The sequence below is a fragment of the Pantherophis guttatus genome, chromosome 6, assembly GCF_059756535.1.
Source record: "Pantherophis guttatus breed Tessera chromosome 6, ASM5975653v1, whole genome shotgun sequence".
NCBI lineage: Eukaryota > Metazoa > Chordata > Lepidosauria > Squamata > Colubridae > Pantherophis > Pantherophis guttatus.
Window position 1 is genome coordinate 74,135,803 of NC_142068.1, and position 22,454 is coordinate 74,158,256.

At 40.7% G+C, this 22,454-nt stretch overlaps 1 protein-coding gene and 1 long non-coding RNA gene across 7 annotated transcripts in view; one reads left to right on the top strand and one right to left on the bottom strand.

The window, feature by feature from the left end:
* Positions 1-1,999, bottom strand: part of PCDH15 (protocadherin related 15) — a 716,117-nt gene extending 714,118 nt beyond the window's left edge. For 4 of the 6 annotated variants that reach the window (XM_060682279.2, XM_060682278.2, XM_087871770.1 and 1 more), the window contains exon 1: positions 510-1,163. The gene's annotated coding sequence lies outside the window, so the exon portion shown is untranslated. Of the gene's footprint in view, positions 1-509 lie in introns of all 6 variants that reach the window. The other 2 variants (XM_087871772.1, XM_060682277.2) reach the window with 1 other exon arrangement.
* Positions 2,000-2,779: 780 nt separating this feature from the next.
* Positions 2,780-5,440, top strand: LOC148113157 (uncharacterized). The gene is made up of 2 exons (XR_015728524.1): positions 2,780-2,924; positions 3,860-5,440. It is a non-coding gene; the product is annotated as an uncharacterized LOC148113157 (long non-coding RNA).
* Positions 5,441-22,454: the final 17,014 nt, after the last annotated feature.

Genomic DNA, 22,454 nt, shown 5'->3' on the forward strand with positions numbered 1-22,454 from the left:
AAAGAAAAACGGATTTGCCAGTATTCTGGTTGCCAACAGCATCCTTTCTTTTAGAGTCACCTCTTAAGTAACACCAGCCCCTTCTTCGCCAAACCCAGATTATTACAGAACCGGGCTCATCAAAGAATGTTGCCTTGGTAAGCTGGGCTCGGCTTTGGCAGGGGTTGGGCTAGATGACCTTCAGGTGCATTTCTCAGCAAGGCGCCTCAGTTGCTTGGGGAGCAAAAAAAAAAAAAACACCTCGATTTTGCATTGTGGCACTTGGCATGCCAGCAAAAGGGACAGAAAGCCGAAGTGGATCCCGGACGGAGCTCATCCCTAACCAACTTTCAGGAGGCGGCGCCCCCCCCCCCCCAAAAAATGCTAGAAAACACCAATTCCAGGCACGAAGCGAAGAGGAAGCCGCCAAAGCTTAGCGAGGCATCTCGCTCTCCACCTGAAAGAGAAACGGCGGAGGAGGGAGGGAGGAAGGAAGGAAGGAAGGAAGGAAGGGGGGGGGAACGACTTACCTCTCCAAATGTAGCCGCCTCCACAGAACCGTCGCCCCAAAGCCCCAAAGTCGTGCTGGTTCCCTCGCCAAAGCGGCCGTTCCACAGGCGGCTTCGCCTCCCAGGAGAGCCTAAACGCCGTCTCCGGCGCCCTTCATCTTCACACACACACCCCGCTTCGGTTCGTAGCTTCCCGGCTTCGGGCAAAGAGCTCCGGAGACTCCCCGAGAAGAAGAAGAAGAAGAAGAAGAGTCCGAGGACAGAGGGAAAGGGATAAAAAAGAAAAAAGAAAAAAAGTGGCCGCCGCCGAGTCAGCCCTCTCCGCTGCCAAGCCTGGTATTGGCTGCCTAGAAATGTGGGTCTGTCTGGGAAGGGGAGGAGGAGGAGGAAGAGGAGGAGGAGAGTCGCTGCCGAAGGAAGAAGGTGAGGTGAGGAGAACCCAAAAAAAAAAAAAAAAACTTTAAGGCTTAAAAAAAAAAAAGAGGGAGGCACGCGCCGCACATACACCCGTGGCGAGGCTGCCTCAGGAGCGTCTGGGCGCGTGGAAGGCGAAGGGGGCGCTTCGCCCCGGCCGGCCGGATCAACTCCGACGAAAGGGAGCTTCAGCCGAAAGCGAGGAGAGCCACCACAGCGAAGGAGAACCGCCTGCTTACAAAGCGAGCGGGGAGAGCGCGAGAGGGGAGCCCTTCAGCATGGGAAATAGGGGCGGGAAGGGGAGGGGAGGGGGAGAGAAGAAGCCGACGCAGCCCGCCAGAATAACGCCGAGGCGGGTTAGTAGAGCGCGAGGAGAGGCGGCAGGTAGCAGCAGCAGCAGCAGCCGCCTTTCGGTCAAGGGAGCGGGAGGTTTCCCCTTCTCGCCCGCCTGGGTTTCTCTCCCTGGCGCAGCAGTCGGAGGAGAAGCTCGGCAGAAGAAGAAAAGAGACGCCTCATGATTCAGGCTGCGCAGCGCATGAGGGAGGACAACCGGGCTGGGAGATTGAAGCGCGTCGAGATGCCTGGGCGGCTGCGGAAAGCTCCTCGGACGCGCCGTTTTCCTCTCCACCGGCGCCTTCGCGCTTTGCCGAGGGGAAAAGAAAAAAAAGAAAAAAGGCTTCCCTGAGCCTCCCGGAGTCAACCTTTCAGCATCTGGACCGCCGGACGCTGCGCGAAAAGAGAAAAAGAGCCTCCGCTCCTCCTCCTAATCCTCTCTGCCTGTGGACCGGACCGGCGTAGAAAGTAATACCCGCTTCCCAGCCTGGGAGGGAGAGACAGAGAGCGGGGAAGGATGCGCCCAGATCCGAGAGGAAGTCCGCGGGAGCCTCGGTCTCACCCTCGCTGTAGGTCCTTTTCCAGATCATCCAAACCTTGTCGGGGCGAGACTTAGGCGTTCGCTTCGCTCCTTTATAGGTAGTAGTTGTTGTTTTTTTTCAAAAATCTCGTCTCAGGCCAACGGAAGGGATGGCGGCGCTTTTTTTATCCGAAGGATGCATTGCCTGCCTTCCTAAGGCCGCGGAGAGAATATAGCTGGCCTCATGCCAAGTTCACAGAGTAAGTTGACGCGCTGACAGCGGCCGTCCCCGGTTTGTCCGATAGGGGGCGCCCGACCCTTGGTTGAGAAACGCAATGGAGCCCGAGAGAATACTGTCCTTCACGCGGAATAGCAATAGTTATGTCTTCTCCTTCCACCACCCCCCCACACCTCTTTATCGTGGGCCCAAAGGTACGGAGGGCAAAAGAGCGGAAATTTTGAGACGTCAAAATACCAGAAAAGATCAAGGCAGGGCGAGATTATTATTATTATTTTTTATACCTGCAGGAATGGCCTCAAGCCCGGCCAGAAATCCGACCCGATACTTTTAACCGTAGCAAGATTCTGATTGGCTCTTTGGGGGGGTTGGCTCCATGCTTTTGAGAGACGCCATTGAAATAAATTAGGACTTTTGTCATGCCCAGGAGTTTTTAAATCTCATTTTCCACTTTGAAAATGCTGTAATATGCAAATCTGCCTTAGAATTATCCTTAGGATAAAATCAATAGGTTGAAAGGTACTGTCAGGCCTCTTTGAGCTTGAAGGATATCTATCTATCTATCTATCATCTATCTATCTATTCATCTATCTATCTATCATCTATCTATCTATTCATCTATCTATCATCTATCTATCTATCTATTCATCTATCTATTCATCTATCTATCTATCTATCATCTATCTATCATCTATCTATCTATCTATTCATCTATCTATCTATCATCTATCTATCTATCTATCTATTCATCTATCTATCTATCTATTCATCTATCTATCATCTATCTATCCATCTATCTATCTATCTATCTATCTATCTATCTATCTATCTATCTATCTTGGCGTATTGGACTCCTGGATTTCCTTCCTCAACGTTTCTATGATCTTTGGATTTATTTGTTGCTTGCTTCATAGATGCAGACCAGCTCAAGGTTATTTATTTATTTATTTTATTTATTAAATTTATATACCGCCCTACTCCTAAGGGACTCAGGGTGGTGAACAGCGAACGATAAAAATACATGTAATACAAACATTAATAATAAAAAAACCAATTAAAATATACTAAACATTCTGGTCCTAGATAATTCAAGACATCCCAGTTTAAAATAAAATCAAAAAGCAATATAAAGGGAAAGTTAGGCCAGGCCGGCCTGCTGAAACAGGAATGTTTTGAGGGCACGGCGGAAAGTGCGCAGATCCGGAATCTTCTGTATCTCTGGGGGGAGCTCGTTCCAGATGGTGGGTGCCCTCACAGAAAAGGCACTCCCCCTGGGGGCCGCCAGTCGACATTGTTTGGCTGACGGCACCCTGAGAAGCCCCTCTCTATGGGAGCGTACTGGGCGGTGAGAGGCTATTGGTGGCAGAAGGCGGTCTCGTAAGTACCCCGGTCCTAAGCCATGGAGCGCTCTAAAGGTGGTAACTAAGACCTTGAAGCGCACCCGGAAGACCACAGGGAGCCAGTGCAGCTCGCGCAGGAGGGGAGCCACATGGGAGCGCCATGCTGCTCCCATAACTACCTGCGCGGCTGCATTCTGGACCAGCTGGAGCCTCCGGGTGCTCTTCAAGGGGAGCCCCATGTAGAGAGCATTACAGTAGTCCAGGCGTGAAGTGACGAGGGCATGAGTGACCGTTTTTAACGAGTCCCGATCCAGAAAGGGACGCAACTGGCGAATCAGGCGAACCTGATAAAAAGACCTCCCGGCCACAGCTGTCAAGTGTTCTTCTAAAGACAGCCGTGAGTCCAAGAGGACGCCTAAGTTGCGAACCCTCTCCGTGGGGGGCAATGACTCATCCCCAATAGTCAGTGATGGCACCAATTGACTATATCGGGACGTCGGAAACCACAGCCACTCGGTCTTGGAAGGTTGACTCAGCCTTCCATTCTTCCGAGGTCGGTAAAATGAGGACATGGTTCGTTGGGGGGGGGGGGAAGGACGGACAATCCTGACTCTATAAACTTCTTAGAGAGGGCCGTAAAAGCACTATAAAGTGGTATATAAGTCTTAAGTGCTGTTGCTAGTGCTAAAGTTGAAAGTTCCAAAATGGGTCAAATGCGTTCAACCCATGAAGAACTAATCTTTGGGGACTGGAGAATTTACGGAGCCTGTGATATCAATAGCTTCCATGGGACAATTGCCTATTTACTAGATAGACATGGCCAGTCACAAAGCACACTTTTTTTTTTTTTTTTGTCAATGGGTATCACAATACACCCATCTTTTTCTACTGCTCCATGAGCTGCACTTCCAGTGGACTTCTGGGTACAATTCAATGTGTGGGTTGTCACCTATAAAAAGCCCTTCATGGCATGTGATCAAGTTATTCCAGGGATGCTTCTCCAGTTATCTTTGCCCATCTTCAGTAGACCCAATAGGGTTTGTGTGCTCCAGATTTTGTCTATTAAGAAATATCATATGACAGAATTGAGGAAACATGTCTTTTCTGTTGTAACACCTGCCCTGAGATTGACATGGCCCAGAGCCTCCTAACTTCTAGCCTCCTAAAAGAGCCTTGGTGGTGCAGCAGACTAAAATGCTGTTAAGTAGCACTTAGCTGCCAGCTGCCTGCAATTACTGCGAGTTTAAATCTCACCAGGCTCAAGGTTGACTCAGCCTTCCATCCTTCCGAGGTAGGTAAAATGAGGACCTGGTTTGTGGGGGCAATAAGCTGACTTTGTATAAAACAGAACACCGCTTAGGGGGGGCCAAAAGCCTACTAAGCAGGTATATACAAAAATATGAAGGCTATTGCTTAACGCATTGTAAGTCGCCCTGAGTCTCCAGAGATGGGCGGCATATAAATAGAACCAATAAATAAATAAATAAACTTTTTACAACTCTTTGAATACCTGGATGTTTCTTGACTGGAAGTTGGGTAAACTATCAATATGATTTTGGTTTTCCCTGTAGCTAAATTGGACTAGTCCTCAGAAACCAAGGTAATCCTTGTTTTACCACCATGACTCTTTGAAGTTATAATGACACTGAAAAAAAGTGACTAATGATCATTTTTCACACTTATGACTGTTTTTCACACTTATGACAGCATCCCCATGGTAACATGATCAGAAATTCCGACGCTTAGCAACTGGCTCATATTTATGACAGTTGCATTGTCCCGGGGTCATGCGATCACCTTTTGTGACCTTCTTACAAACAAACTCAGTGGACAAGCCAGATTCACTTAGCAATCATGTTACTAACTTAACAACTGCAGGGGTTCAATTAACAACTCTGGCAAGAAAGGTCATAAAATGGGGCAAAATTCACTTAACTGTCTTACTTAGGGGCAAAACTTTTGGCTCAGTTGTGATCATAAGCTGAGAACTACCTGTATCTTATTTGTCGCTGTTTTGATTTTGTTTCTGTTTGCTGCCCAGAGTCACAATGGCAACATGGCTGGTTATATAACCTGATTAAATAAATAAATAAATAAATAACCAGAAGGCAAACTCTCGCGATAGTCTTCATTATTCCCTTGGGATCGAAAGGATTTCTAGGAATAACTGTGATGGTAATATTCTATTTTGCTTTTTTAAAAAAAAAAAAAAAAAGAGGGAGAAAGAGAAGGTAGGAAAAAGTTTGGAGAGCAATACAGAAAAGATCAGAAAACAGTAAATTCATTTCCATGGCCATAAAAATGCCTACTCCTGATTTGATCAGCTCATGCAGATAAATGATAAGTTTCATTTTTTTTTAAAGAATTCTGAAAGGAGACTTCTAATGCAGAAATGTTCCATTCCTATTAATATTTTAATATACCGTATTTTCCGGCGTATAAGACGACTTTTTAACACATGAAAATCTTCTCAAAAGTCGGGGGTCGTCTTATACGCCGGGTGTCGTTCTCCTGTAACCAGGCAGACCAGCCCGAAAGGCTCTGACGAGCCTTAAATGGCTCTCGCGATCCCAGCTCTGGCGATCCCAGCTCTGACGGTCGATCCCAGCTCTGACGATCCCAGCTGAGTTCCCTGCAACTCAGCTGGGATCGCCAGAACCATGGCTCTGACGGTCCCAGCTCTGACGGTCGATCCCATCCCAGCTGAGTTCCCTGCAACTCAGCTGGGATCGCCAGAAATCATGTAAAAGGAAAAAAGTCTTTTCCCTTTTACTCTGACGATCCCAGCTCTGACGATTCCAGCTGAGTTCCCTGCAACTCAGCTGGGATGGCCAGAGCCATGTAAAAGATAAAAAGTTTTCCCCCTGCAGCTTGCTTACCTCAGCTGCTAGTCCCAACGCTTGCCTTGCTTCGCTTGCCTGAATCTATTCCATCAGCAATCAGCAATCAAGCAAGCAGGGAGTTGTGGACTTCAACTCCCAGAATTCCTCAGCCAGCAAAGCAAAGCTGGCTGAGGAATTCTGGGAGTTGAAGTCTACAAGTCTTAAAGTTGCCAAGGTTAGAGACCCCTGTTCTATTGGGTAAGTTTTTTTCCCCTTTGGGAGCTTTAAAAAAAATAGGCAATTGGGTTTTTTTTAGTTGTTCTTTTTTAGACCTAGCCATTTAAAGTTTAGGAAGTTTTAAATTTAGCTTTCATATAAAAATAAAAATAAAATAAAATAAAATAATATTTGTGCAGCTTTCTGAGATTTAGTGTGTTTCTGTAGTGTTTCACTCTAACTACACAAACACACAAAATCTCACAAAGCTGTATGTGGAATTTTGTGTGTGTAAAGTGTGAAAGTTGGTTTTTTGGACTTTTTGTGGCTGTGTGAGGTTCCTGCTTGTTGCAGGGGCCATTTTGGGTCTAGCACAGCTGCTTTTACATTGTGGGTGAGCCAGTTGTGTTGTGTTGTGTGTGTTTAGAGTGTGAAAGTTTTTTGGGGGGGCTTTTTGTGGCTGTGTGAGGTTCCTGCTTGTTGCAGGGGCCATTTTGGGTCTAGCACAGCTGCTTTTCATTGTAGGTGAGCCAGTTGATGTTTTTTAATTTTTATTTGGTGTGCATTGGAAGAGGGGTAGTCTTATATGGCGAGTATAGCCCAAACCCTATATTTTAACAGGAAAAGTTGGGGGTCGTCTTATACGCCCAGTCATCTTATACGCCGGAAAATACGGTAGTAATGAACTGGTCAAACAGGCTTTTTGCTCTCTGGACTAATTCTGGGCATATCTGTGAGACTAAGAGTTAACCCTAAGGCTTACTCATAGTCTTTTACCATAGATTATCACGAAAGCTACTCCTGATACTGATATTTTGCTGGTCGTCTTCTTCTCTGCTTAATATCCCCCATCATCTTTGCAATAGTTGGCCGGCTTTCTGTTTCTGTTTCTGATTTGGTTTTTGTAACCAAACAGTAGATTGGACAGTATCTTAATTGGTCTATCATTCTTTCTCCCTTCTTTCTTGTAAATGTTTCTCAATTTGTCTATGATGAAGTGAGAATGAAGAAAAGACCAGGAGCAATGGAAACGGCATTATAAGGATTGTTTCTCTTTGGAACAATAATAGCCATTTATTATCAGAACTGGACAGCACAAATCCAGACAACCACTAGATTTTAGCAAAGGGATAGAGAAAAAGCAAGTGCTTGGTTGTAGTCCCAATAAGAGACCAGATTTTTGTAGCCCAGATCTGATATCCCTATTTTAAAGAAGGAAGGATATGTGATGCAACACCCAAAAAAGTACCGCATACTTCACTTAATCCTCCAAGGAAAGATTGAAGGCAAACAAGGTCCAGGCAGAAGAAAAACATCCTGGCTTCAAAATCTAAGGGACCCATTTGACAAAACTCAACAGCACTTTTTCATGCAGCTGTTGATAAAAATAGGATCGCCCACATGATTGCCAATGACCGATGATGGATATGGAAGAAGAAGAAGGAGGAGGAGGAGGAGGAGGAGGAGGAGGAGGAGGAGGAGGAGGAGGAGGAGGAGGAGGAGGAGGAGGAGGAGGAAAGGGTGTCCCTAGGCATAAGCATTAGCAGCTAGAAGAAATCATTACTAGCTTATCAGAGAAACAGATATTTTAACCTGTAATATGTAACCTGGAAAAAAAGAAATTGAAAAATATCAGAGAGACCGCACCTTAATGAACTCAGTAGTAAGAGACGGCTTGAGGGTTCTTATCTCAGTTCCCAGAATTCTGCACTCTAATCCCTAATTTGTGGCATTAAAACTCATTTAAATCCATGTGAATCTTGCTTCCTTGCTTTTCCTCTTTAGTCATCCAGCTTGACATTTAGCTATTACAGATAACCCATGCAGCAAAGCTGGACCTAGAACATTCGTTTACTGACTTTCCCATGATCAGGCCTATGGTTCAAGGTTTTTAAAGAAGTTGAGACAAATCTCAGCATGGTTTAGCACAGGGGTCAGCAACCCGCGGGTGTGGAGCTGCATATGGCTCTTTCATCCCTCTGCTGTGGCTCCCTGTCACTCAAAATATGCGTTACAGCCACCAATGTGTGATACCCGCCAGCACGTGATTTATTAAGCTTTTCAACCCCCAGTAGGCCAACCATGGATAAATCCAAGAAAAGAAAAGTTTCAGAAGAAAACAGAATGTTTAATTCAACTACATATGCTAGTTCTGTGGCCTCTCAGGAAATAGTCAGGCACAGGAAGGGTTTTGTGGCTCCTGGTGTTTTCTTTTCTGTGGGAAACGGGTCCAAATGGCTCTTTGAGTATTTAAGGTTGCTGGCCCCTGGTTTAGCATATTCTGTCAAAATAGTTCTTTCTGTGTGTCATTTTTCCAATTAAAAACAAATACCAAATATTACTAGGGCATCAGGTTAGAAACTGGGAGACCAGAAGCTTTAGTTCTGCCTTAGGCACAAAGACACAAAGGTTGGGTTACCTTGGGCCAGTCACTTTCTCTCAGCCCTGCGAAGAGGGCAATGGCAAACCATTTCTGAAATTTTGCCAAGGAAACTACAGAGACTTGCCTAAACAGTTTCCAGGAATCAAGACAGACTTTAAGGCACACGCACGCTAGCAAAGTCACTATGATTTAGCTAGAAAGGTGAACTTCAGTCTAAATTCATTTGCCTTTACGCCATGCCTACTATAGTATTTTTTTTCCTCGGGCTCTAATTTTCTTCCTAGCAAATTCTCCATCTCTTTCTCTGGCATTATCCAGCTGTGACAAGAATAACTCCTATAAAAGAACACATGGCCTTTAAAAAATAAAATTCATGGGCCTAATTCACATAACATGCTATGCCGCAAGTGATTTCTTTTCTTTTAAGCCTGATCATATAATCACAATTTTATTCAACATTATAAGCTATACTGACAACGGATGTCGTGCTTCATAAAAAATATAATCAATTGGAACTTTCTATTAAGGCACTATTAGAAATAGACTTGTGGTGAAAATTGTGTGGATTAATCCTGCCCATCTAGCAGTTCAATAGCAGTTCAATAGCATGCAAATGCAAGTAGATAAATAGGTACCACTTCGGTGAGAAGGTAACAGCATTTACCTTCCGCGGAGGTAAGAGCCACGGTGGTGCAGTGGTTAGAATGCAGCACTGCAGGATACTTCAGTGGTTAGAATGCAGGATTGCAGGATACAGTACTTCTGCTGACTGCAATTTGGCAGATCGAATCTCACCAGGCTCAAGATTGACTCAGCCTTCCATCCTTTCAAGGTGGGTAAAATGAGGACCCAGATTGTTGGGGGCAATATGATGTCTCTGTAAACTGCTTAGAGAGGGCTGTAAAAGCACCGTGAAGTGGTATATAAGTCTAAGTGCTATTGCTATTTCTATGTGTAGTCATGCTCGCCACATGACCATGGACATGTCTTTGGACAACTCTGGCTCTCTCAGAAATGGAGGTGAGTACTGCCCAATAGAGTCGGCCATGACTGGTCAGGGGGAAACATTACCTTTACTTACAAACTTAATCCAAAATTGGCATTGCTCAAGATAGAGTTGTTGAATGTATGCCAAGCATAAAGCCTAGTTTTGAAAGCATGTTATTAAAATTCCTGCCCAGTACAACTGCTTACAAATATTAGTTCTCCTTAAATATATTCTTTGAGTCACTTAAAGTCAGCTTTCACACATGTCAGTGTGATTGATCATTGCGTTTCCCCACTGAGAGCAAGAGAGAAACGGGGAAAAAAAAACCCTTCACCATCTCTGTTGATTAGATTTATTTTCTCTCAAGGTCTCCTATTCTTTTGATGCTCCTGATTCACTTTTGTTTGTTTGTTTATTTCTATCAGCAGGTTCCCACTATCTCTGACAGCTTCGTGTCACTTGTTGACCTGTTTTCATTGAGCACATTTTTAACAATGCTGTGCAAAAGCTCTGCAAATTAGAGCTGAAGTTTCACCTACGGTAATTTATTGTCTTTGATGGTGTTCTTTGATTGCATTTCAGTTATGATTTATTTCCTAGAACACATCAAAAGATGGTTTATCAAATGATCAAAATATGAACTAGTAGATGAAAGTAGTTCATTGAACAACTGGAAAGTAATCCTGGAAATTATATAATGGCTACCAAATTTGCTTAGTCTTCCTCTACCCCATATTATTTGTGTTCATATTGTGTGTGTGTGTGTGCCTGCCTGCCTGCCTGCCTGCCTGCCTGCCTGCCTGCCTGCTTATCTATCTATCTATCTATCTATCTATCTATCTATCTATCTATCTATCTATCTATCTCCTACACTCCTACAACACAAGGCAGTATTGATCAGCACAAAGAAGCATCTCATACAAGACATCTTCATTCCCATCCTATGTTACCAGTGCCAAATATGGACACTTGCAATAAAGCATAAGCGAAAGTTAATCACTGCAGAAATGAGATGTTTGAAGAAAGCTGCCAGAGTGACCAGAAGGCATAAAATTAAAAAAAAAATGAGATCATAAGAGAAAGAACTGGAATAGAACCAATCTTTAACTACAGACAAAGACAGCAAGTTAAGTGGTTTGCTCACCTGGTAAGGATGTTTTGGGATTCTACACTATGCAAGGCATACCCAAAAAAGAGAAGACCAAAGAACACGATGCAGAAACAACATCAAAGACTGCATCAAATAACAATGGTTGAGGCTGCCAGAAGTGCAAGAACCAGAACTTTGTGTCTCCCTCAATACCCTAAAATGATAAAAGAGGAAGTTAAGAAGAAAAAGACGTTGTACATAGCAACATAGCAAAAATCAGATATATCAGATCATATATATATATAAAAGACACCTTGTCAGTTTCTGGAACAAATCCAAGACCTGAAACTTCAACAGTCACTGGATTAATACAACTAGATATCTCCATGTCAAGTTCCCCATTAAACCTTCAAGCAATGATTTGCATCACCAGATTGACACAGCACAGGTACAGGCCACTGATCAAAAGGCATGAAATCACTACCTACCCATTTTTAGCCCACTAAAAAGGCAATCTCCATTTTCCATGTTCTATTATTAGCTACTGATGCTGCAGTGTAGTTCAGTTTAACTGCTGCACTTCACTTTATGGTAGGCAAATATTTCCATCCCAATTTGTTATTGCAAAGGGTGCAGTGGTGAAATTCAAATTTTTTTACCACCGGTTCTGTGGGCGTAGTTTGGTGGGTGTGGTGTAGCTTGGTGGGCATGGCTTGGTGGGCGTGGCAGGGGAAGAATACTGCAAAATCCCCATTCCCTCCCCACTGCAGGGGCCAGTCAGAGGTGGTATTTGCTGGTTCTCCGAACTACTCAAAATTTCCGCCACCAGAACCTTTCAGAACCTGCTGGATTTCATCCGTGGGTGGGTGGCAGGAATAACCCTTCCCCTCTGATCATTGCTTTCTTTAGACTTTTTTTTAAAAGTTTCCAATGGAAATGTTTTATTTTATAACTGAACTGACTAGACAGTGAAACAATGGGAGTGCCTTTTTGTTTTGTTATTATTTCATTGATGAAAGAGACAATGCTAGACCTAAAATAACAAAGGCTGTCATTTTAATCATAGCAAATCTAATAATCAAAACTTCATTTTTATCTTTCTCTAGCAAGAAGTCCAAATGTGGTCCTCAAATATAAATGAAGCTACATAGGCTTTTGTTCTTTCATCAAAGTAGTCAGTTTTGCCATCCTTGCCAGTTTGTTAATTTCACAATCCACTCTTCAGTTATGGAAATTAGTGTATCTTCCCCTCTGGATATGTAAAACTCTTGGCACCATTATCACTTATACAAATAAACTCCCATGTTTTCTTTCAATCTGCTTATCTATGATACTTGAAAAAAAACTTCTAGTTTTAATTTTACATCCATTTTTGAAACAAACAACATATCTGAACCCAATACTTCTTGGCAGTTCTTACATGCCCACCAAAGATAATAATAGTTACCTATTTCCACATTGATTAAATCTTCAGTACTTATTTGATATTCCCTTGTACATCTTTGATAATTTCTCAGGTGTTAAATAGCCACGATACCTCATTAAAAACTTTCTTTCCTTTCTTTTTAACTGATACCAAGGGCAAAAGATGGGGTGAAGGGAAGTCTGGTTTGCATCAAACCCTAGAGTCTGTTCTTGTGGCCAAAGCAGAGGAAAATTATAAAATCTGGAAAGGGCTGTATTAAACCAATTTCATTTCCACACAGATTATATATGAAAGTCTAGCAATTTGAAGGTTCCAGTGTGGTAAAGCTCTAAATTTGATTCTAAGGCTAAAATAGGCATTTATTGTTACTGAAAAGACAATGACTTGGTTTCTACAGGTTTCATTAGTAAATCTTAGGACAATTTGCAACAAAGTGGTGTAAGAGATGTTTAAAATGTAGTTCCAAAATTATTAAAGCTACTAAAAGAAGCAATAAAATAAATGACAAATCATCACACACTTGTTTATTTTATTCTTTTTTTAAAAATGACTTTTTTTCTGTTAAGATACACTTCTACAAAAAGTGAAAAAGTACTGAATATACATCATACAACATCTTTGTTCTTAAATTTGTTAAGGTTTTACACACACATACATATATTTCTGTATCTATGGAACCATGTTTGCTCACCCAATAAATGACTTCATACATACAACCAATTTACACATAATTACAAAAAGTGTATATGTAACCATCTGCAACAATTGCCCAGTTCTTGTAGCCTTTATCTTATAATTAAATTAACCTCGTACAGCAAGTTCCACCAGTACTGAATTTTATAGTTCATGGTTCCATCTAAAATTTAAAAACACAGGTGAAATAAAAATGATCTGGCATAAAAAGGGTTTTACAGATTCTGATATGACCTCATGAGGGAGTCAGAAGCAACTTTTAAGTGAGAGGTTTCAGCAGTTATTGAAAGAAATGCAAGACAAAGGGAAAGCACCATCAGAAGTAATCTCCTTTTAATCTTGGCAAAGTGGGCAGAAAATTTCAGAACAAGTTTTGAGAAATGACTAACCTGTCTGTTAGAACCATCCACCAATCACAGCAATACACATACACTGATAAATGTTTGTTTGCCTGGTGGTTTGTAACTTCTAAAATCATGCATTGCTGTAGTAAGATTGGAAGTTTCCTATTAGTGCAATTGAATATTTGTAGCCTTTATTTTAAATTTTGTGTCTTAAAAAAAAAGAGGTTTTCTGAGTGGTAACAAAAAACATCTAAAGATGATTAATCAACTGCTAGTGCTAATAAGAATAAGCCTCGGATGAGATCGTCTACTGAAAATTGCATAATATCAAAAGTTATATTTATCCTTGTCCATCCAATGAAATCAATATTTATGGTGAGTAGTTGTATACATTTGGATTTGCTAAATTGCTAAATTTTGAAAATCCCTGTGATAGAGGATTTAAACTGATTTTCTTTTGCTTGCAGTTGCCCAATAATTGATTGATTGATTGATTCATTTATATGTTTCTGTAAAAGGAAATGTGTGTTGCTGAATGCAGAGAAATTATGCTACCTCCTGTGTTTAGATGGGTTTCCCTTTGCACTGAAAACTGCTTCTAACTTTTAACCCCTTTACCAAAGCCATTAATCAAATTGTCCCTTTTAAAAAGCCCCCAAAGATATCTAAGTCTTTAGTTAACTTTCAATTACTGTTTCAAATAAGCTCAGAAAATGCAGTGTATATTCCTTCAGTCATTCACTTGTAAGACAGCCATAGGATTAATGTCTCATATGAGTATTCTTTTTCTTTTTTTCCTGGCAGCCTGCCTTCGCCCATTTACAAGTGCACAGTAGATGGGAATTCAGTGTTTGCAGCTTTTATGTACCTGTAATTGTAAGGAAAAAGCATTGTGTGGATTTCCCGCCATGAAAAGAGTTGGCATCCCCATTGCATGAAAACTTATGCATTAAGCTGCCCAAGTAATAAATTGAAATCAAATTGTTGGCTTTAGTCTAGTTTCCCTTACTTGAGGATAGAATCACTTATCTTTGTGGGTTTATACATAATCTTTCCATGTCTGACAAAAGAAACAATCTTCTTTTAAATATACCTTCATTTTTTCCTTTATATAAGACTTTTTTAACCAGATGTCGACATGCCAGTAAAATCACGTTAAACGCATTCTAGGATCCTGAGTCTAATCTGCAGAGTCACTATATATGAAAGAATGTTTATGAAATGCTTCACAACTGAGCTACAATTTCTTCTATTTCCTTCTGTATATTTCTGACTATATTCTCTTTCGCCAAATGCTACATACACCAGTTATATTAAGCAAATTTTCCTAGGGGACAAGCTCTATAAAATGGGAAAGATTAAAAAAAAATGGCTTGCAAATAAATCGCTTGCTCTTTCTTTGTTGAGTTATTCACAATTTTCTCCTTAATACAGTAATTATATCATAAGCCACTGTCAAGGTAATGAGGATATTCTTTACTTTGTATCAGATACTATGTAGTAATGAGAATTCTGTGTTTGGTGTATTTGGTAGTAGGTTTCAGCATTATCTTTAAATGATACGAAGCAATATACTGAAATTGCTTTGTGCGTGCTCTCTGATTTACATGAAAATAATGGCTCTTAGTTGGCTTTTTTAACATATAAAAAAGAGATATTATGGAGCAGATTTATTCAGTTACTGGAGGAAAATAGATTGAATACATCAATTATTACCACTGCTTAAATACTATTGTAATTATTTCATAGTAGATGTGATATTTGGGAGAACTTTAGCAGGAATATTTATAAAGAGATTTGACAATCAAAGAAAAAAATACCTAAGATTGATTCAGTTCTAAGTACCTATATTAAGAAATACCTTTGCAGTCTAAATCCATGGAAGACTCTTTAGCCCAAGATAGTTCCAACTCTTTTACAATGGTCATATTGATGAAGAATATAAACTTTACTTCTATTAAAACCTTACTTATTTGGTAGTAACTCAATTATTTTATTTTATTTTAATATGTATATATTATTATTCAAATTACATGATGACTCTTTATCAAAGGATGTATTTGAAACCAACATTTTGTGGGTTTTTTTTTTCTTCATGTCCATCAAGCATGAACATTTACAGATGATAACTGCTGGCTTGATCATTTTACAGAACTTCAGCTTTCATGAATTGTAGGAAGTACAGTAGTCCTCGACTTAATGACCTCAACTGAGCCCAAAATTTCTGTTGCTAAGTGAATTTCGTCCCATTTTATGACTTTTCTTGCTACATTTGTTAAAGGAATCACTGCAGTTGTTAAGTTAGTTACATGGCTGTTAAGTGCATCGGGCTTCCCCATTGACTTTGCTTGTCAGAAGTTCGCAAAATGGGATCACATGACCCCGGGACACTACAACCATCATTAATGTGAGTCAGTTGTCGAGCATCTGAATTTTGATTACACGACCATGATGATCTGCAATGGTCTTAAGTGTGGGAAATGGTTGTAAGTCACTTTTTTTCAGTACTGTTGTAACTCAAAAAGGTCACTAAATGAACTGTTTTAAGTCGAGGACTGTTCTGCCCCAGCTACGGACCCCAAAGAACGCAGCACACACAAAGTCTGTACGAAACTTAATTTACTAAAATAACTCAGTCTTTTTCGAACAAAGGCTGTTAATAAACTTTCTTAACAGCCTACAAGAAACCAAAGATAAAGTAAACACAATCTTACTAAGGTTGGCAGAAAGCCCAGAAGCAATTTGCAGAGAATCCAGACACGAAGGAGAGCGAACTAAAGTTGTTCCCTACAAATTGCTTCAGTCGGCGTTCCTCTTAAATAAGCTAAGGGAGTGGCCAATTAGCCCCAAGCCTTACTCTTGAGGAGACCTCATCCTGAGGAGCAACTCCTGCCTTTTGGCAGCTCTGCGCACCCATGCATCGAGAAGAAGCTCCTCTTTGTCCTCTTCACTTAAAGGAGCTTCTGGAGGTTCTGAAGGCCCTAGCTGAATCCCTGCCTCTGGCACCACATCTTCTCCAGCCTCCTCATTGTCTGACTCGAGTGCCAGATGTCACAGCACCACACCAGCCTCCTCGTTGTCAGAATCAGGTACAATCCGCACAGGCCGCTGATGGACCACAACAAGGACTATCTGTATAGGCAGTGGAGGTAGTTGTTGGAAATTTTATTTCAGGAACATCTGAAGGTCATGGGGTTCCTAGCTGTCATCTGTGCTTTCATTAGCAGAGAGCATGAAAAACTGAAAGTTTCACAGCATCCTACAGCTAAGGACAAACATGGTGGAAGAGATTGGCTGAGTTAGCCAAGAAGTGAGGCAAGTCTGTAAATTCCCTCCTTTATTTATTTAGTTTATGTGCTAAATATATAAGGGTAAGCTGAAATGGAAGAAGATGAGTGTAGTTTTAAAATTGGAGACAGCCACTGTCAATGTTCCGAGTAATGCACCCATTGAAAGCAGAACTCTGCAGCAGGTAGATGTTGTGGTCCGCCAGCAGCCCGTGGACCTAGCAGAGGAGTCGGACAGTGAGGAGGCTGGGGAGGACCATGGGCCAGTCCTGGAGTCTGGGGAAGGCACGGACGAAGGCTCTGTGTCGGAGGCAGAGATGGGGCCAGGGCCATCTGGGAGTGATGCGCAGATTCTGGAGCCCCCAGAGTCAGACAGCAGAGAGGCAGAGGAACAGGAGGAGCCTGTTCCTAGTGCACGCATGTACAGAGCTGCCAGAAGAGCAGCTAAAGCAAAAAGGATGATTTGGGAGTAAGGGCAGGAGATGATTGGCCCCTTCCATAAGGCTTAAAAGAGCAGCAAAGACTCTTGAGCTCTTTGTAGGAAAGCAAAGTTGCTAAATCTGTTTCTAGTCGGCGTCTCTTGTTTCTGAACTTCGTGGGGCTTTGCCAAGAAAGGCCTTTGGCAGGGTGCCAAAATGATAAAGGTTTGTGATAAGCCTGAAGGGCTTTTTCTGAAGGACTTGTTTTGGAATTAATTTGGACTAAGCTGGGAATGAAGTAATTCTCAGCTGTTATAATAAAATAGGTTTGTTTGAGTCTAATTGTGTCTTGTAATGATTAAGTGAGCCTAGGTCACAACAGTAGATTCCTTTAAGAACATGTTTATTGGATATATCTTATTGGCACAGCCAGTGAAAACCAATTCTGAAGGTTCCCGTGGTTTTCATCTAATTAAAAGAATAATACTTCCCCCCCTCCCCAGTGTCATCAGTCACATTGTCCAATGAATATGGCAGGCAGGCTCTCTCCTCCTTCCCCAGCCACCTGTTATGATGACCTTGGTTCCCACAGGAAAAAAATTTATTTTGACTGTAAGCGGGACTATCTACTCTCCCCCCTCCCTCTCTCTCAGGTTTTGTGGCAATTGTGAGGCAGCACAAAATGGCTTCAGCCAGGTTTGCTTCAGAGTTGACAGCCACATCAATAACGTGCACTATGATGATGACATTAACCTGACATTAGCCAAGAACCCAAAAGATCTGCAAGATTCAATAATAAAAGACAAGGCGCAGAGTGGAAAAAAGGACTAAAATTAAATATAAAGTAGATCAACCTATGGACAACAGGTACATAAACCAGTCTTAGAATTGACAATGAAGGTATGAAAATGGTAGATAGGATCAACTACCAATAGTTAAGCAACAAGCATTCAAGAGATATACTGCAGAATAGCACTTGGTAAAGCATCCAGAAGGCCTTGGAAAAGATATCCAGATGCCATGATGTCTCTGTAACTACAAAATTCAGAATAGTGCAAGCCTTTCTATTCTCTGCGATAGTTTAGGAAAGCAAAAGTTGAACCATAATGAAGCAGGATAGTATTGATGTGTTTGAACTTTGTTGTTGGAGAAGATTGGACAAGAAAACAATCAAATGGTTCATCAAATAAATCATTCGAGAATTCTCATTGAGGCTTTAATGGCCAAGCTCAATTTATCTCATTTCAGAAACCTTATGTGAAGACCTACCCTTCTCGGGAAAGCTGCAACGTTGGGAAAAGTGGAAGGAAAGAGAAAAGGACAATCAGCAGCAAGGTTGTAATGGGTGCATTGTTGGAAAACCTAAGGACCAGGTTAAAATCATTCAGTTTATCAGGGGGGAAATATTCCAATGTGGTTGCTAAGTCTTGATGTCACTCAATGGCACATAATAAATGGATGAATAAATTATACTTTAGCTGGCTGGTGGTAACCTAAATCAATTTCTTGACAAAGCTACATTTAAAAATGAAAATTTAGCTCATATCTTTTGTTTTCAAAATGCATCTCATTAGGTTAAAAATAATATTCTCTCTTTAAAAGAAATGGTGATTTATTTTGATGAACTGCAAAATCAACATGACGACTATCTCTCCCCCCTCTCTCTGTCTCTCCCTCTCCCTCTCCCTCCCTCTCCCTCCCTCCCTCTCTCTCCTCTCTCTCTCTTCTTTCCTCCCTCCCTCCCCGCTCCTCTCTCTCTGTACATATGTTCCTGAAAAAGTTAAACTTCCAGAATTTAAAAGATAGTATATAATTCTGAGAATGAGATGGATGGTACCTTCATTTGATAAATAAAAAGAAGTACTTTGCTACGGTGTCTATAAACAACCAGTAGTATCAATGTTAAAGTCATTTAAAGCAGAGGTCCCCAACCCAAGGGGCCACATCCTAGTGCTGAGCCACAGCCCATTCAGAACTGGGCCACAGAACTGGTTGAGTGCATGGATTGTGCCCGTATATGCAAAGTGGCATTTGTGAAAGGGGCATGCACACATGAAACCCTACCACTGCCACCTCCACTGGTCTGAGCCAGAAAGCTTGGAGACTTCTGATTTAAAGACAAGATAATGTCATGTAAGAGAAGCAGAAGAGAAGAGAAGAGCGAAGAGGAATGAAACAGTAATAAGAAAAAAGGTCTCTGCCAAAAGCTAAACAGACAGAAAGACATTATTTAAATGGTATTGACATTGGAAATCCCTATAGACTAAATTAATCTACCTTTATGGTCCTCTGTGAGCATTTCCCATAGTGAATCTCTCCTTTAGCATGTTTTGGTTAGTCCTCCTTCTCTGTTAGATTTCTTACTAGTCCTCAACCAACCTCCAAGTGAGATTGTAATCTTAGCCAAATTGACAATATTCCCTTCCTCGCAAAAAATGAATTCTAAGCTATTTGATTCCCTGGGCAGCTAAACATTCTGAGTCATCATTCCTTTTCAGATGATAAATGTCAGATGCTATACAAATGCAGACACATTCACAGACAAAGCTTGAAGTTTTGTACGTATTTGCTTTATGTCTCATATTTTGGTTCAGAAAGAGCTTTGCAAGGAGCTAGAAGCAACCTAAACAAAGGATTAAAAATGAACTATTACTAGCACTTTTACTAAAAAAAAATCAATTAGCAATTAAAAGATTGACAAAAATATGAATTTTCACAACTTTTCTACATGGTGTGAAAGTGCAGATTTGTACGACATGTAATCAATTTCAACTTAAATAATTTAAAAATGGAACACATTTTATTACACACCATTTTTCTCTATTTCTTCTGTTCCCTTCTATTCCAGCAGAATTATCTTACTTTTTAACTATACCAACGTTTTCTTTCAAAATTAATCTGATAATCCACATTTCATAGAGCTAACAGGAAATTAAATATTTTTTAAATACCATTTTTCTGTTTCCAGGATTATCATGCATTTCAGGGAATTTTGAAATTCTTTGGTATTGATTTATGCAAGTATGAATTTCCTTCTCTACCAAGAATCATTCCAAGATACAACCTATCATTACAATTTCTTTGTAAACTAATGTTCTTCTATTTTATTAGACAATATTATTATTATATTAAATTACTTTCATTTGAAAGAAACATTCTACTAATGAGTAATTCACTATACAACTTTCATAGTTTTACCAGGGTTGTGTCTAACTAAAGTGATTCAAGGATTGATCGGTATGGCTATTAATTTCATTTCTATACATCAGATTTGTCATATTCCTTCTACTTAAAACTTGTATAACTTTAAGTCAAACAGGAATTATTTATTAATATTTTGTAATTTGTGTTACCTGAATATTTATAAGCATTATGAAATAGAGAACTGAGATAATTTATATGACTGGAATTATAAATCAGATTATCTCAAATGGACATTCGATCTTTATAGTATTTCTATATTAAAATATATTGTTAAAAAGCCATGTTCCAAACCCTTGTGTTATTTTAACTACTATTATTAAAGTTGTGCTGGGAACACTGAAGTGCTTCCGGGTTGAAAAAATTGAATGGTGAGATCACTGTTCCCGAGGGACATCCAGTTGGAAGCTCCTTTCATGTCCCCATTAAGTTGTCCACTGAAGTGGTACCTATCTATCTACTGATCTGTGGTGGTGCAGTAGTTAGAAGGCAGTGCTACAGGGCTAACTCTCTGCTCACTCCAGGAGTTCGATCCTGACTGGCTCAAGGTTGATTCAGCCTTCCATCCTTCCAAGGTCAGTAAAATGAGGACCCAGATTGCTGGGGGCAAAATGCTGACTCTGTAAACTACTTAGAGAGGGCTGTAAAGCACCATGAAGAGGTATCTAAGTCTAAGTGCTATTGCTACTTGCGGTCACCCATTTTGAACTGGTGGGTTGGCAGGACAGGAGCATGCAATGGGAGCTCACCTCATCCCACAGCAGCAACTGGATCTCAAACACCAGCCTGCTGATTGTCAGCCCAATGTCTTAACCTCATAAACCACCACACTCCTTGTTTTAACTTACAAATCATTGATATGGTGTGTTGAATTGAGACAACTCATACAATTATTATGAGCAATTATTAGAGTGCAGGTTCATCGGGAACAAATAATTCTGATTAGTAGTACAATTTCACAATAGTCCAGAGGTGAAATCCAGCAGGTTCTGACAGGTTCTGGAGAACTGGTAGCAGAAACTTTGAGCAGTTCGGAGAACCAGTAGCGAAAATTTTGAGTAGTCTGGAGAACTGGCAAATACCACCTCTGGCTGGCCCCAGAGTGGGGAGGGAATGGGGATTTTGCAGTATCCTTCCCCTGCCACGCTCACCCCGCCACGCCCACCAAGCCAAACCACGCCCACCAAGCCACACACATAGAATCGGTAGTAAAAAAATTTGGATTTCACCACTGCAACAGTCCTTTATGTTTTGATACCACTTTTCTGGGAAAAAGGGTTAATCTACTTTGTCAACCTTTTTTTTAAAAAAAACCACACACATAAAACTACATTTCTAAAGATTACTAAGTGTAATCTCTAAGAGCCAAACGAATAAAGGTTATATAAGCAGCCAACTGCAAACTTCTTGCTATCTCTGGAGAAATCTATTTTGTTGTCAGATCACAGAAAGACTTCTAAGGAAGAAACTCAGAATGTATCAGTCACAATTTAGAAGAACATAAAGTGATTGTAAATTGGAAATAATCCAGTTGCTAAAATTTTTGTAACCCTATCCCTTTCATCTCAACTGATCTTGCTAAAAGAAACTCTGAAGATCTTGTTTGGGGGAAAAAAATCACTTTTGGTTTTAGACTGCTTCCATGAAGCCTGACATTAAGCATCTTCTGAATCTAAAGATTATGGTTTTGTTTTGTTTTTTAAATCTATTGATTCTTTTGCTGATTTTTGTTATTTGTGTTATATGTAATCTGGTCTGTATGTATCACTTTATACTGATTATTTTATGTTTAGCTGATCTTCTGTGATCAAGTACATATTAAAACATTCAACCTTGTTTTGTTTAAAATAATAATTCTTTGTTTAAAGTGCCTTGTATTACAGTCCATTTGCAGTCCATTTACTGTGTATTGCACTGTAAAGGGGTTTTGAAAACGAAGTGTTAGGTAAATTAGATAAATTAGGCAATCCTACCTGTCCCCTTGCTCTCTGCTTCCCTATCCCCCATCTTTTATTCTCAGGGTTTTTTTTCATTATTTATTCTATTGTTCCATTATTTTGTTAATGTTATCTTTACACTTCTTTTCATCTCTTCATTTTTATTGTTGTAAGCTGCCTAGAATAAGATCCACAGAGAGGCAAACGAACAGATACATTTTACAAATAAATAAATTTAGCAAATGAATAATATATTACTTAACTTCTGGGAGTCTGTATTATTTAAGTTTCAATTGCAATAGTGCATTCTTTCAA